Genomic DNA, 13,511 nt, shown 5'->3' with positions numbered 1-13,511 from the left:
CATCATAGAAGAAGGTAGCGACCCTGCCATTCTGTATTTCCTCCGTAAAAAAACTCTCAGAAAAGTTACTGCAATTGCTAGTTGTCTCCACGAAATGGTCTCCGTGGTACAGTAACGGCTTCATTGCGAAGTTTACATACCACACTAACGTCAAGGTCAATGTTCTAAAAACAAACCTCACAAGCGAGACATCACTAATCACTGCAGACCACAGCAAACTGCAAAACCCAACACCAATCTTTAACATGTACAGCAGGAAAAAGAGCGCGATGCAGATTACACAAATCAATATCGAGAACAGAGACACCAACATTGTGACCCACAACTATTAACAGATATAAATTCCTTAATACGGTCCAGTTAATCTGTTATTATCTCAAACCCTTCGAGCCCCACGTTGGGCGCCAAAAAGGACTGTCGTGGTTTAATTTCAGTCGGCAACTAAGCACCACGCAGCCGCTCGCTCACTCCCCCCCACCCGGTGGGATGGGGGAGAGAATTGGAAGAGCACAAGTTAGAAAAACTCGTGGGTTGAGATAAAAACAGTTTAATAATTGAAATAAAATGATAATAATAATATGATGATAATAATAATAATACACAAAGCAAGTGATGCACAGTACAATTGCTCACCACCCGCCGACCGATGCCCAGCCAGTCCCCGAGCAGCGGCCCCCCCCGGCCAGCTTTCCCCAGTTTATGTACTGAGCATGACGTCACATGGTATGGAATGTCCCTTTGGCCAGTTTGGCTGTGCCCCCTCCCAGCTTCTTGTGCACCTCCAGCCTTCTCAGTCGGTAGAACATGGGAAGCTGAAAAGTCCTTGGCTAGTGTAAGCATTACCTAGCAACAACTAAAACATCGGTGCGTTATCAACTTTGTTCTCATCCTAAATCCAAAACACTGTACCAGCTACTAGAAAAGAAATTAACTCTATCCCTGCCGAAACCAGGACAGGAGGGAAGAAACGTGGTCTTGTACTCAGGAGGGTTGAGTACTCTTTTCCTCTTTAGTGCTCTTATATAGCTGCTTTTCACAAGGTCTGCCTATAAAGTCAGATAAAGATGTCTTCATTAGTTTTTTCAACTTTTTTGTCCTCCTCTATGTCTTTCTTCTCTCCAGACATTGAGAAAAGTGGTTTTTTACCTCGGTTACCAATGCTAAATGTATAGTGTCCAAACATCCCCTGCACACCACGAATTGAAGTTTTTCCTCTGATTGTGGAATTTCACCCAGTGAGCTGCTACATTTTCCTTGTCTTGGTGCTGCTTCTGGCTGTCACCTTTCCCTGGTTTCAATTGCCGGCTGAGGCCAAACAACGACACCCGTCCTTTTTACAACCACTAGAGACTATTAGACCCGCTACCCTTTAACGTCTTCGATTCACAGAAGCTGCAGAATATGATTTTTTTTGGGGGTTTTTTTTTTTTTTTAGTGCAAGGAGTTGGATCAACTTGGAGGCTGGAGGACTGAAAAGCCTCTGTCTTGGCAGCAAAAGCCATTAGTTCTGCTAGAGTCAGTAAGATGAATTTAGTGACAATGCTTTCATCAACGTCGTTAATGGGTCCATTGCCCTCAATTCCTAGTACAATACTTTCGATACATCAGAGTACTGCTTTGCTGCAGTCATTCGTTAGGACTTTAAAACAGCTTTTGACCTTGCGTATTGGATCATGGAGTTATAGTTTACTGCTGCACAGACTGTCATGAGAACCCCTAGCCACTGTTTCTTTTTTCTGTAGTGTTTTTCCTGTAATTTTTCTTGTAAAGAATATAAAAAAGGACTTTAGGAGGCAGGTTATTAAAAATCAAGATTGAACAGTTGTGTCTCTATTTGCTGTGCATCTCTCTCCCCGAGCATAGTGCTGCAATATTGACTAAGGGCTTCTACGTCCACAGCATGGACTCAAAATACACTGGGATAAATTTTGAATTTCTTTTATTTGACCTTCCTTGTCTTTCAACTCAAGATACATGCTCCTGAATGATTCTTTGCAAGCATTGGAAGATTTACTTCAAAAAAATCTGAGGTCCTCCTATATCATGTGGCCTGGAAAAAGGCATTGAAGGGAAAAAGAGCAGATAGCAGAAGAGGAAGTGATCTCATTAAGGACTATAATAGCAACTACCACAAGAAAACTGAGTAATACTAACCAACTTGCAGTAAAAGCATGATTTGTAGTGGTTGTTAAAAGTCAAATCCCGCGGATCGAGGAAATGTAAAAAAAACCTGTGCTCAAGCTTAGTGGACTCCTCTGGTGTATGATGGCTTTGCATACACCTATATCAAACGACCAGAGCGCTCACAGGACATAGCATACCTTGGGACATGCACATCTGCAGTTACGCCAGCTGAAGGAGGCAGCCATAATCCCTGTAAACAATTGCACTTAAAAGAAGAGTCCATGGTTTTCAGCCACGAGCCCTGATGTGAAACAGCTTGGGTTATTTCAATCCCCTCTTCTCTTCCTAGCTCTTTGGCTGTGGCTCTGTTCCGCAAATCGTGATCAGAAGAGAGAGTCATGGAGGTGTTTTTTTTTTTTTTTTTTTTACTGACAAGCTGGCTTTCGGCTTCGCTGTGATGCTTGGCATTTTGATCTCAGGACCAATATCAGATATCCTGTGGCTCCACGTGGACTAGATTTTACTTGAGACAATGGTTATATTGGCCTATATGGCTGCATTTTTCCTATGTGGCACTGGAATAGAAACTTTTCCCTTGCCTCATCTCTGAGATTGAAATAATTCCTGTAAAGTTGCTCTAACCACCAACATCTCTGCAGGGTGGCACCTGAACACATTTGGTAATTTTGCTATGTGCTTCTTGGCATGGGAGTCCTGGATCAAGATCTCAATTTATGTCCTAGCCCAAGCCGTGGGGCCTTTCCTGGGAGCTGGCATACTGTTTGGGCTTTACTATAGTAGGTGCAGAAACTGTCTATGTACGTTGGCGGAGCTGAGATGGATGATCTTCATGACAGTGCAGGGAGGCTGGTTGCCAGATTAGAGAGAAGCATTTTCTTGCAGACCAGAAAGCTGAAAAAGGTCCTTACTTTGTTTCTGGGATGTCTTTTTTGTTCTGATGTTGAGCTGAAATTAATCTGAAGGACAAGCAGCACTGTCAATATGCAACTGTTTGTCCTTGAGTAGAGAACATTTTAACATTAACATGGAATACTGGACGGCCCCTTTTGTATGTAGTCTCTGGATTAAACCAGATCGTTGAGAAATACTGATGAAACTCTAGAACTTATTCAGAATTTATATCAGTGCCTTTTTCCAGAGCCATTTTATTATTCTTAGTTTTAAAAACCAACACAACAAAGTTTACCATGGCTGTGTTTTTATTGTCTCGTGTTACCTTCCAATGGAAGTTCTAGCACTTTATGCTGCCCTTACCAGACTAACTGTATACCTCCGAAAGCATCATAGAAATCCAGTCTCTCTTGGTTTTATTCCTCCTGAGTCGTTTTATCATCAGAGGGCAATAGTCACTCTGCAATACTTACTCTTTTTGCTCAAAATGTCTCAAATATAAAGGGTGGTATTTTCACTCACAGTCTACCTACTGTTATTTCTTTCTGGCAATAGGATTGGTCTTCTCTATAGCTGAGCAGAACATCTGGGTCACGGTAGCTTCTACCTGAATAGCGTAAACTGATACACAGGCAGTAATCGCAAATTCTTTTAACTTTAGAAAGAAGCAGGGGATCTACATTTATGTACAGCTGAACAACAGTTACATTTCTACTTTGAGCGCAGAGGTCTCTTGTTTACAAGAGAATTAATCCCATCTTATGTATATAAAACACGAAAAAGACACCTTCAGAAAGTGTCCCTGTATTTTTTTTGTTTTTCTACTAACCATGAAGGAATCTTAGATATTGCACCTAGTTTAGTTATCTGCCTTCTACATAGTGGGAAATAAGCTGATGACTTATTTCATCATCAGACGTGAAACTAATTATATACGGATTTAGATTAAAGTGCAACATCAGACCAAATTGTCTGTGCTGCAGATCAGCTGTATAGCAATATCTCATGTCTTTAGACTGACTGATACTACAGGCATTGGAGTACAGCTAGAAGAGATTTAGTTTCAGCTTAGTGTTCACTTTTTTGATCTCTAACGCTTTCATTGTGCCTGTCAAAAAAAATTGTTAGGAACAGGCACTCAGGGGAACTGCATGTGACTGGACCATACCTTAATTTTTCCAAATTACTCCTTTACACCAAATGATTTTGTAACACAGAGTGATGGGGAGCTCTGGGAATTCCAGGTCAATAGTCATGGATCTCTTGAGCCTATATTTTAGGCATCTTCCAAGCAGTGTCCCCGTCTCTGTCTCATGCTTGTTGGAAAAAATAACAGACCTCTCTACCTTTTTTTTTCCCCAACCTCTAGATGCTATCTGGGCTTTTGACAGCTACTGGCTCTATGTTATAGCACAGAATGGCACTGCTGGAATCTTTGCCACATACCCATGTCAGCAGCTGAAGAGTGTGAATGTTTTCTTTGACCAGGTAGGACTATCCTGGGAGGATGAAGGTGCATTTGAAGATGAAAGTTTTTTGGTACAGTTCTGGGCTTTTCCTTTAGAGAATGCGTTATTATTTAAAGACAATATATCCAGAAAGCTTTTTCAGCTATTTCACAGGTATCTTACTTTGGACAGGACAAACACAGCCAGGAAAGGCCCTTAGAGCACGAATCTTTGTGTTAAGGCGATTAAAAAGTACCGAGGATACTACTGAGAAAAAAACACTTGCTCTCAGCCCCTGAAGAGCCACAGCTTGATGAAGGATGTCTCTTCCTCACTGACACTGCAGTACTGTGGTTATTACATGAGCTATAGCTCAACTGGTTGTGGGATGATTGTTCAAGTTGGACGGCAATAGGTTCCCCTCCTTAAGGATGCCATAAACCACATAGGGACAGCAGCCACCAGCTGTGGCATGTTGAAAGCATGTACAGGAAATTGTCTTCAAATTTTCTGCTTTGTCAAATAGCTATTCATACCTCTTGTGAGGGTACAGGAATATCTTTTGGCTGGATCGATGCCAAGGGCTACAAGGAGGAGTACATTCCGTGCTTAATTTCTGTGGCTGTTCAGTCCACCGTGCTCTGGTAATGGAATGGGATGACTTACTCCAGGTCTTTCAGTTTAGAAAACGAGTACTACATGCATGGATATTCAGAGGACTTAAAGAACATGGTTAAAAAATTAGTGCGGAGTAAATTCTTCTTTTTCTTTTCTGCTTCTTCGCAACTTCATTGGCACTGCCTCCCTGATTGTTTGCGTTTTGGCTATAGTCGATCTATAGAACAGCCCTTTTCCCACAGGCCTGCAGGCTTTCACAGCTAGCTTTGTTGTCCTTTTTATTGGAACATCCATGGGCTTCAAGTCTAGCTACGCTGTCAAACCTGCCAGAGACTTTGGACCTTGTCTCGTCAAAGCCATTGCTGGCTGAGACATTGAAGTATTCTGGTAAGTGCTTAACCAATAAACTTTGTACATCAAGGTGTGAAAAAAATTATGAGTCAAGAAAGCTAGTAGATCTACCAGTATAAAGAGTCTTAGCAATAAAGAGATATCTTGGTATTGATATATATTTTCTTAAAAAGATACTGTTTTCTCTGTTGTGCCTTCTTAATAATCCACAGAAGCTGGGCAGTTTCCAGCAGACAGAGGAAATCACCTAACTTTGCTGTGAGGGAGGAATTATACAAACATCCATGAGACATTAAATTTCAGCATGAACATGAGCCTATTATCTTTTTCTGGTGGGAGAAAATGCAGGGCAGTTTTTATGCTTCGATTTTGTAGCTGCACAAAATTAAGAGAGTCAAAAGCAATAAAGGCTACATGCTCTTAAGGGCTGCTTTCTTGCAAGCAGCGGCAGGTAAGTGAATATTCCTAGTTCAGGCACTGCAAATATTTCTCTCCAAGACAGTCTTGGAAGTCCTGAAAGTATCTCTTCTTTATTGCTTGTGACGTGGAATTGCAGTGGGTGGTCAATTGATGCAGAGATGTGGATACTATTGACGTTTCGTAGTCAATGGCAGTATTTGTAGATGACTAGATCTTGCATTGTTCCAGGGCCATACATAAATAGCCTACTTGTTAGGCTGCAGTTCTTATCTTGTGCATTTTTTTGTTTTGTTTTCCAGGACTTGTAAACAGTGCTGGGATTCCGTCATTGCTCCTTTGCTTGGGGCCATTGCTGCACTGTTGGTCTATCAGCTGATGATGGATATAATGATGAGCCTTCTCCACATATATCTGAGGAGGCAAGAATGAAGCTTTCTAACATGAAGCAGAAGGAAAGGGTCTGAGGAAGCTGCCACCCAAATCAGGCAGATATTGATTACTTAGTAGTGCGGTTGATAAAGAGGATGCAGGAGTTAAGAAAAGCTTCAAGAACAACAGGAAGAGCATATGTTTTTCCTTCTCTACAGATCTTTTAGCTTTTTTTGTGTATTCCTGATTGATTGTTTTGCTTTAGGTATTTTCCTCTGAGCCTTTCTCCAAATTCAGGATCATTATGTAGTCTTTCCCTCGTAGAAAGAGGTTGAGAACTGTGGCGGTCGGAAGGCAACTGGCGTTGCTATTCAATATCGAGTAGTTTTTAAGGAATCTGCTGCTCTTTTTATCTATGTTTTGGCCTTGATTGTGACCTTGCCAAACTACTACCCTCCAAACCTGATTTGGCATCTGTAGGCTGGGATCACACAAATATATAAATTGTTTTCTTTATAAGGAACCAAAACTCCTAAATCCCGAAAAAAAATTTGCCTTTGATTCTTCATGTATCAAATTGATTCACGCTGTTGCTCTAATTATTTGGCCCAATGAGTGATATACTCTAAGGGTTTTTAGTCCAAATTCTCTATATCTCCCACGAGTATCCGGAAGTTCATATGAATCATTTTATCCATAATGTTAGAGCACAGAGTGAGAAACCACTGCATTTTAATTTAATATTAAGACAAAATAGTTAAAAATCTCTTAAGCCTGGTATTTTAACAAGAATTTTTTTAAAATTGCCAAGTCATAGAAGATAACACTTAAGAAATATTTATTCTAGCCAGGGCTGACCTCGAAACACATCTTGGTTCATTGTAGCATCCTTTCTAATTAATCAGCTTTGTCTATGAACTTCAAGCAGCTAACAGCTAAGTTCCAGTGCAAACATGGTGTTGTTAATTTTATGTGTTCATTTGAATTTTACAACAGCATTTAAAAAAAAAAAAATTGTTCCTTATACCTGTTCCTAAATGCTAGCATTAGAATGACTTAATTTAAGGAAGTTTAGCAACTGCCTACTGTCTAAAAGCTTACAGCTACTGCTGCATGTTCCTGGGGTTGCCTCAGAATATGGCATTGTGTTTTTGGAGCATCTCCTTTTGTACCTTGCAGTACTACTGGGGTATCCACGGTAGTCACAGCTGGAGTATGAACTCAAGCACCTCCTGGGTTATCAGTGCTTGGAACTCAGGAAATATATGGCTCTCCAATGCTATGTCTTTAAAGAGTTTTTGAAAAAAGGTTCTCTTTTGAAAAAATTTTTAAGGCCCAAGGCACTGCATTTCAGAAAAATCTTTGAAAGATTTTTCTTTAATGTGCAAATGCTTTGAAATATACAGGTTTGTACACATTTCCACGTAATAAAATGAATATTTTTTTTAAAAATAAAATCTTGATATTTACGGTGTGAAATGCTAGTCTTGGTTTTAGTTTTTTTAAGATGGTGTTACTAAAATCTGGCATGCAAACTAAGTCATCTATTACAGTATCTTTTTCAAGACCTGTTCCTCTTCAACATATAAGAGCAAAATTTAATTAATCCTTTCGAACAACAGATGTACGTTGTCCATTTCTGTTGTATTCCTTTCCCTTTTACTCTGCGCTTTTCAGGCAAGTGTGAGGAGATGGAGTACATCTACTCCGTAGAAAGACCAAGGTATAGACTACTGGTGGATTACCGTGCTGTCACACATCGTATTATTCAGGCAAAAGGAAGAAAAAGTCAGCATTAGTCTCTTGCCCTTTGTAACATTCAATGTCTCTTGCTATTGTTTCAGTTAATGCACTTTTTCTGAGTGCACTCAAAGTCTGCGTTCAATATAGTGTCCGACATCACTGACCATATTTCACTTGTCAATTAATTTTTTTTTTTGAAGTTATGCCATGCAAGGAAAAGTATTAGAGATCTGAAACCAATGGTCAAAGAAAAAAAATTACACAGATAGCTATGTTTGTTGCATCCTGGGTCTTCTATAAATACAATGATTGTTGCTTTTTTACTGATCTGTGTCCTGCTGTTTTTTCTGTATTAATTATACGGTGTTCAATTCATAACTTCCCATACGGTGCTATACTAAAATCAGTAATGTCTGGATGAATTTGGCTTGCTGCAATTCACCAACAAGAAAAGAAGTGATTATAAGCATGAAACTTGCTGCTTTTTCCTCGTAAGATCTATCTGCCGTTACCATGCTGCTTTTTTTCCATTTCCATCTTGAAACATCGTCTCTCAAAAATCTGTGTGGAAATCTTGTATATTACTGTAATCAAGTAACGTAGTTGCAAAAGTCAAGTCCTATTTCCCGTCAAGGCCTTTTTTTAGTCTTCTATCACATAGTGCCTTCACCTGAGTAGCTCAATGTATTAAAATTGTTATTTTAAGTCTTATGACTTCGTTATTAGCATTGCTAAATCTGCAAGAAAATACCACAGCAATTTCAGTTCAAATAATTTGTCTTAACAATAATGCTATTGTGTAAAAATTGAGATTTGCTATATGTTGCAAAAGCTCCGAGTAGTACTCAGTCAATAGCCATAAGCATGTAGAAAGTCGCAGGATTAGCCTTCCGTCAGCAGATGGAAAGCTACAGAGAACTTAGCCTCAACTTCCAGAGAGGTCTGGCCCGCAAGACACAAGATTAGGGCAGGTCTTTGCTAACAATGTAATGAGGGCAGTGCGCAGGAGAATTTCATAGGGCAGCTTTGAAGAACACTCCAATTGTTATTAAAGAATAGCGAGGGATATGTGTAGTTAACGGCAGATGGCCTTTTTCCCGGGCAGCAGGCACCCTTAAATTAATGCACTTTCTCATTGTGTTTTTTTTAAAATTTAGCTGTCTTGCGAGACCATCTGGGCATTATTCATCGGACAGGCCCATGCAGTGTTTTAGGTACTTTTTTCTTTTCCGTAGCTAAACTTGAAAAGCAATGAATCATCTTGTAGCTAATGCCTTCGTTTTGGAGTCACTGGACAGATAACCTCATCTGACAAGATGTAGCCATCCGGATTTTAAGTCATATGAAATCCATATCTCAAGATATTGAAATAAGGAACAAACTTACGATTTAAACTATTTGTTCTTAATTTGGAGAGTAACTTGGCGCTGCAACAAAATGTTTAAAGATGTGGCTCCACTATTCTGTGAGCTTACAAATTAAGTGTTCCTGTCTTTCAAAAATGTCTTTCAGTTAAACTGCAAACAGGACTCAACACCAAATTACTCTGGATGAAATTCCCAGCACTCTATATTACAGAAGAACAAATTTACAGGAATTGTGGCTTCTAACTTAAAACATAGGAAATTTATAAGGCAGAATGGCAAAATAGCCAAGTATTCTGTTCCACTTTGTTCTCAGCTGGGTTTAAGGTCTTCACTGCTGGTGCTGTAATGTGCCAGGGAAACTTGGATTTCATTCCCCATTTTTGCTGCAGGCTTGACACACATACCTCGGGAGAGCCTTCAGCTCCAACCATCCGTGAAATGGCAGCAGAACTGGTGATATATTCAATAGTGTGCTATGCTTCCCCTCCTCAGAGCAAGGTGCATCATAACTCAAAGTGCCGATATTGCTTGACAGTGCCATGCACATGGGAGAATAGTAGAATGTCCCTCGGTGCAGCTCTTCTATTCCAGACTGAGTTTCAGCTTTCCAGCTGACAGTAGTGGGTGCTGTGGGTGCAAGACCTCGTTGGCAATTCACTGATTACCTCCAAGCAGTACTGGTGAGACTGCACCGGAGCAGTTTTCCTCCTGTAGCCAAAGGAAATCAGGACTGACACATTAGCTGTTTCCTTTTGTCCCTTCTCCGCATCACCTTCACCTGCCTTCATGACATCCTTTTCCAGCAAAAGTATTAAAGCGCCTTCTCTCTTGGGGGTGGGGGTGGGGGAAGGCCATTGTGGTAGAGATACCGTGAGGCTTCTGCAAACGGTTTATCCCAGGACAGACTAAAGATGAGGAGAAGGAGCAGAATTTTCCTGCCGTCCGAGAAAAAAAAGGATGGCCCTATTAAGGAACAACATTAGTAAAGCCTGAATCATTACCTATGTTTTATTCCTTGTGGCCTGCTGTAAGTGCTTCGTGTTTCTGCGTACTCAGCTCATGATTTTACTTCCAGGTTTGCTGTGGCGGCAAGGATTTTCCCTCACCTTATAGATCAAGGCAGAAAGAAATCCTAGACCAGGGTCGATTTCGAGCATTCGCATAATCCTGATACCTGCAAGGTCTCTGAGTTTGTGACTATTCTTCCCTTTAGGCGGCTCTGTAGCCTTGTAGAACCCTTTGAGACCTGTATCATTAAACCATGTCATTGATTATTTAAAATAACAAAAAAAAATATACCCCTGCCTCTACAATTTCCTTTCTGAGTGGGATATTCGTCTTCAGTCTTCCTCTATTCAATGTCCAGTTGTGGAACAAGGTCCCTCATGACGCCTTTTAGGTGCAGGGTTTGCACGTCAGGAGAACAGCAAGGAAGTGCACACAAATGTATCTGTAATGCAGTTACTCTCATGGGCTTTGTCACAGGTGCTAAAGTAATTTAGGTAGTGAACTGTGCACAAAAGTCTCACTCAAGGAGGAAGGAAAATTATTTTACAACCAAATGAGCTTATGAGATTGAAAATATTATCCTATCTACCCATATAATAATAAGAAAAGCAGCACACTGGAAGAGGATAGGGAAATAGCAGACAAGTGTGAAACCCACAGAGAGAAAAATCATTTTAAAGGGCGACATTTTTATTCACGAAGCAGCTGAAATATTCTGTCAACAAAGTTTTGTGCTGTTTCTTGTATTTATCGATATCAGATTAGACTGCTCACCTGGATTTTAACGGTCTGAACGAGAAAAGAAAAAATGCATTGTCCTTGTTAAAGTGTTGTAACAAGTATATAACTAAAAAAAAAGTGGCTTTCAGCTGTCGGTCCTAAAATTTTTAAAGGACTGTCGTGGTTTAACAAGAGGCTGCAACTAAGCACCACACAGCCACTCGCTCCCCCCCAGTGGAATGGGGAGAGAATCAGAAGAGTAAAAGTGAGAAAAACCATGGGTTGAGATAAAACCATTTCAATACGTAAAGCAAAAGCTGCGCACGCAAGCAAAGCAAAAAAAGGAATTCATTAAGTCCTGCCCCTTGGCAGGTAGGTGTTCAGCCATCTCCAGGAAAGCAGGGGTCTATCATGTCTAATGGTTACTTGAGAAGACAAACACCATCACTCCGAACATCCCCCTCTTCCTTCTTCTTCCCCCAGCTTTATATGCTGAGCATGATGTCACATGGTATGGAATATCGCTTTGGTCAGTTGGGGTCAGCTGTCCCGGCTGTGTCCCCTCCCAACTTCTTGTGCACCCCCAGCCTACTCGCTGGTGTGGTGGGGCGAGAAGCAGAAAAGGCCTTGACTCTGTGTAAGCACTGCTCAGCAATAATGAAAACATTCCTGTATTATCAACACTGTTTTCATCAGAAATGGAAAACATAGTCCCATACAAGCTACTATGAAGTAAATTAACACTAGCCCAGGAAAAAAGCAGAAGAATTTAAAAAAAAGCAGCCAAAGTCCATAAAGCCATTTTGATATAAAAATCTCGTTTGCTGAAAGGAGCGCATGTCCACATGAATCAAATATTCCCCCCTCGCAAATTAAAAAACAAGCATAAATGGCTCAAACTCTGAAATCAGATTTGCTATGTCTGTGCGGAAATGAAACAGAGGCAAGCCAAGAGCTGATCATTCCATATTTGCCAGAGTTTAATGCTGTTTTGCAGCACATGTATGCCTTGTGTTTGGGGCTTTTTTGTTTATTTGGGTGGTTTTGGTTTTTTTTACAAATGGCAGTTTTACAGAAGTTTCTGGTACTCTGGAAGTCCAACAAGCTGAAGAGCTGAGGCATTGAAAGAAATGTATAGACATAAAAGAAATGTAACTATTTGTAATGATGCAGCTTACGAAAGTTGATAAAAACAACACACTAAAAAATTACAAGAACATGAATGAGAAGACAGCACCAATTTTGGATCTTTTCCATTAGCGGAAAACCTACCAAGTAATATGTCAGTAATAGTTATGGCAAGAAAATGGAACATATCACCAAAGATATTTCTGCTCCTGTGGGCCCATGAGAATGTCGTCATTTGCCTTTAGCTGTATTTGCAAATATTACTGAGACATATCTGTGCTCATACAAAATATCTTGCTAAACTTGGTGCAAGTGATGTGACAGTCTAAATTTTTTTTTTAGGATCTCCTTTAAGCAACTCGCCCAATACTGAGTTCTCACCTCGGGAATTTTAAATAATTCCTTAAATTCTTTATGCACGGAAGACTGTCATGCAGATCAGCGTCACTCTTTTCCCGATTCCTACATGAGACGAGTTGTTTACCGTTCAGCTGCTGTAATTTCTTGAGGCTCATGCTGAGCTTTCTCTGCAGCTCCTTGAGCTGTCTATGCTTGCTGAGTGCAGCTTTTGCTTGGTAAATGCTCTATCACTTTCTCTGAGTGGACCTCCAGTGAGGACATAGAACAAACCTCACCTTCAGTTCCTACAGTATGGTGCAGTCACAGTTGTTCACTGCTTCCAAGTCTCTGTGGTGTTGTGGAAAAATCCTAGGCAGTAGGAGAAGCATGCTGTGAGCTCTCCTTTGGTTGAACATTGTCAGTGGCCATTGTACAGCATGACAGGGCATTTCTTAGCTGCAGCTTGCGTCAATAATACTGAAATTAGTAATCCAAAATATATTTTTTTCCTTTTTCCCTAGGGATATCCTGTGACAATGAGCATGAGCATTATGCACCACTTCACTACCTGAAATACTCCTTTCGGTGAGAAGAGGCAGGCGTCTCTGTTTTTTTTATATGCTAGCGCATGTTTGTCTTGCAGACCTGGTCCCTTCTCAATCCAGGACAATGATAAACGCTCTGGCAGACTGTGAGGGGAAGGACGATGGGGACTTCATCTTGCAGAGCAACAAAGTCTATTCTCTTTTCTACTCTCTTATAAGCTGAGTGCCTGTCGTGGTTTAACCTCAGTTAACTGAGCACCATACAGCTGCTTGGTCACTCTTCCCCTGCCTGGTGGGATGGGGAGAGAGTTGGAAGAGTAAAAGTGAGAAAAATCGTGGGTTGAGATAAAGACAGTTTAATAATTGAAATAGAATAAAATAATAATGTACAATGCAAGTGATGCACAATGCAATTGCTC

The 13,511-nt window shown here is 40.5% G+C and overlaps 1 pseudogene; it reads left to right on the top strand.

The window, feature by feature from the left end:
• The first annotated feature begins 2,815 nt into the window (after positions 1-2,815).
• Positions 2,816-13,511, top strand: part of LOC143172160 (aquaporin-3-like) — a 40,261-nt pseudogene continuing 29,565 nt past the window's right edge.

Source organism: Aptenodytes patagonicus, chromosome W, assembly GCF_965638725.1.
Source record: "Aptenodytes patagonicus chromosome W, bAptPat1.pri.cur, whole genome shotgun sequence".
Lineage (NCBI taxonomy): Eukaryota > Metazoa > Chordata > Aves > Sphenisciformes > Spheniscidae > Aptenodytes > Aptenodytes patagonicus.
The sequence above is the reverse complement of the archived record's forward strand: the minus strand, read 5'-3'. Positions and strand labels throughout refer to the sequence as shown.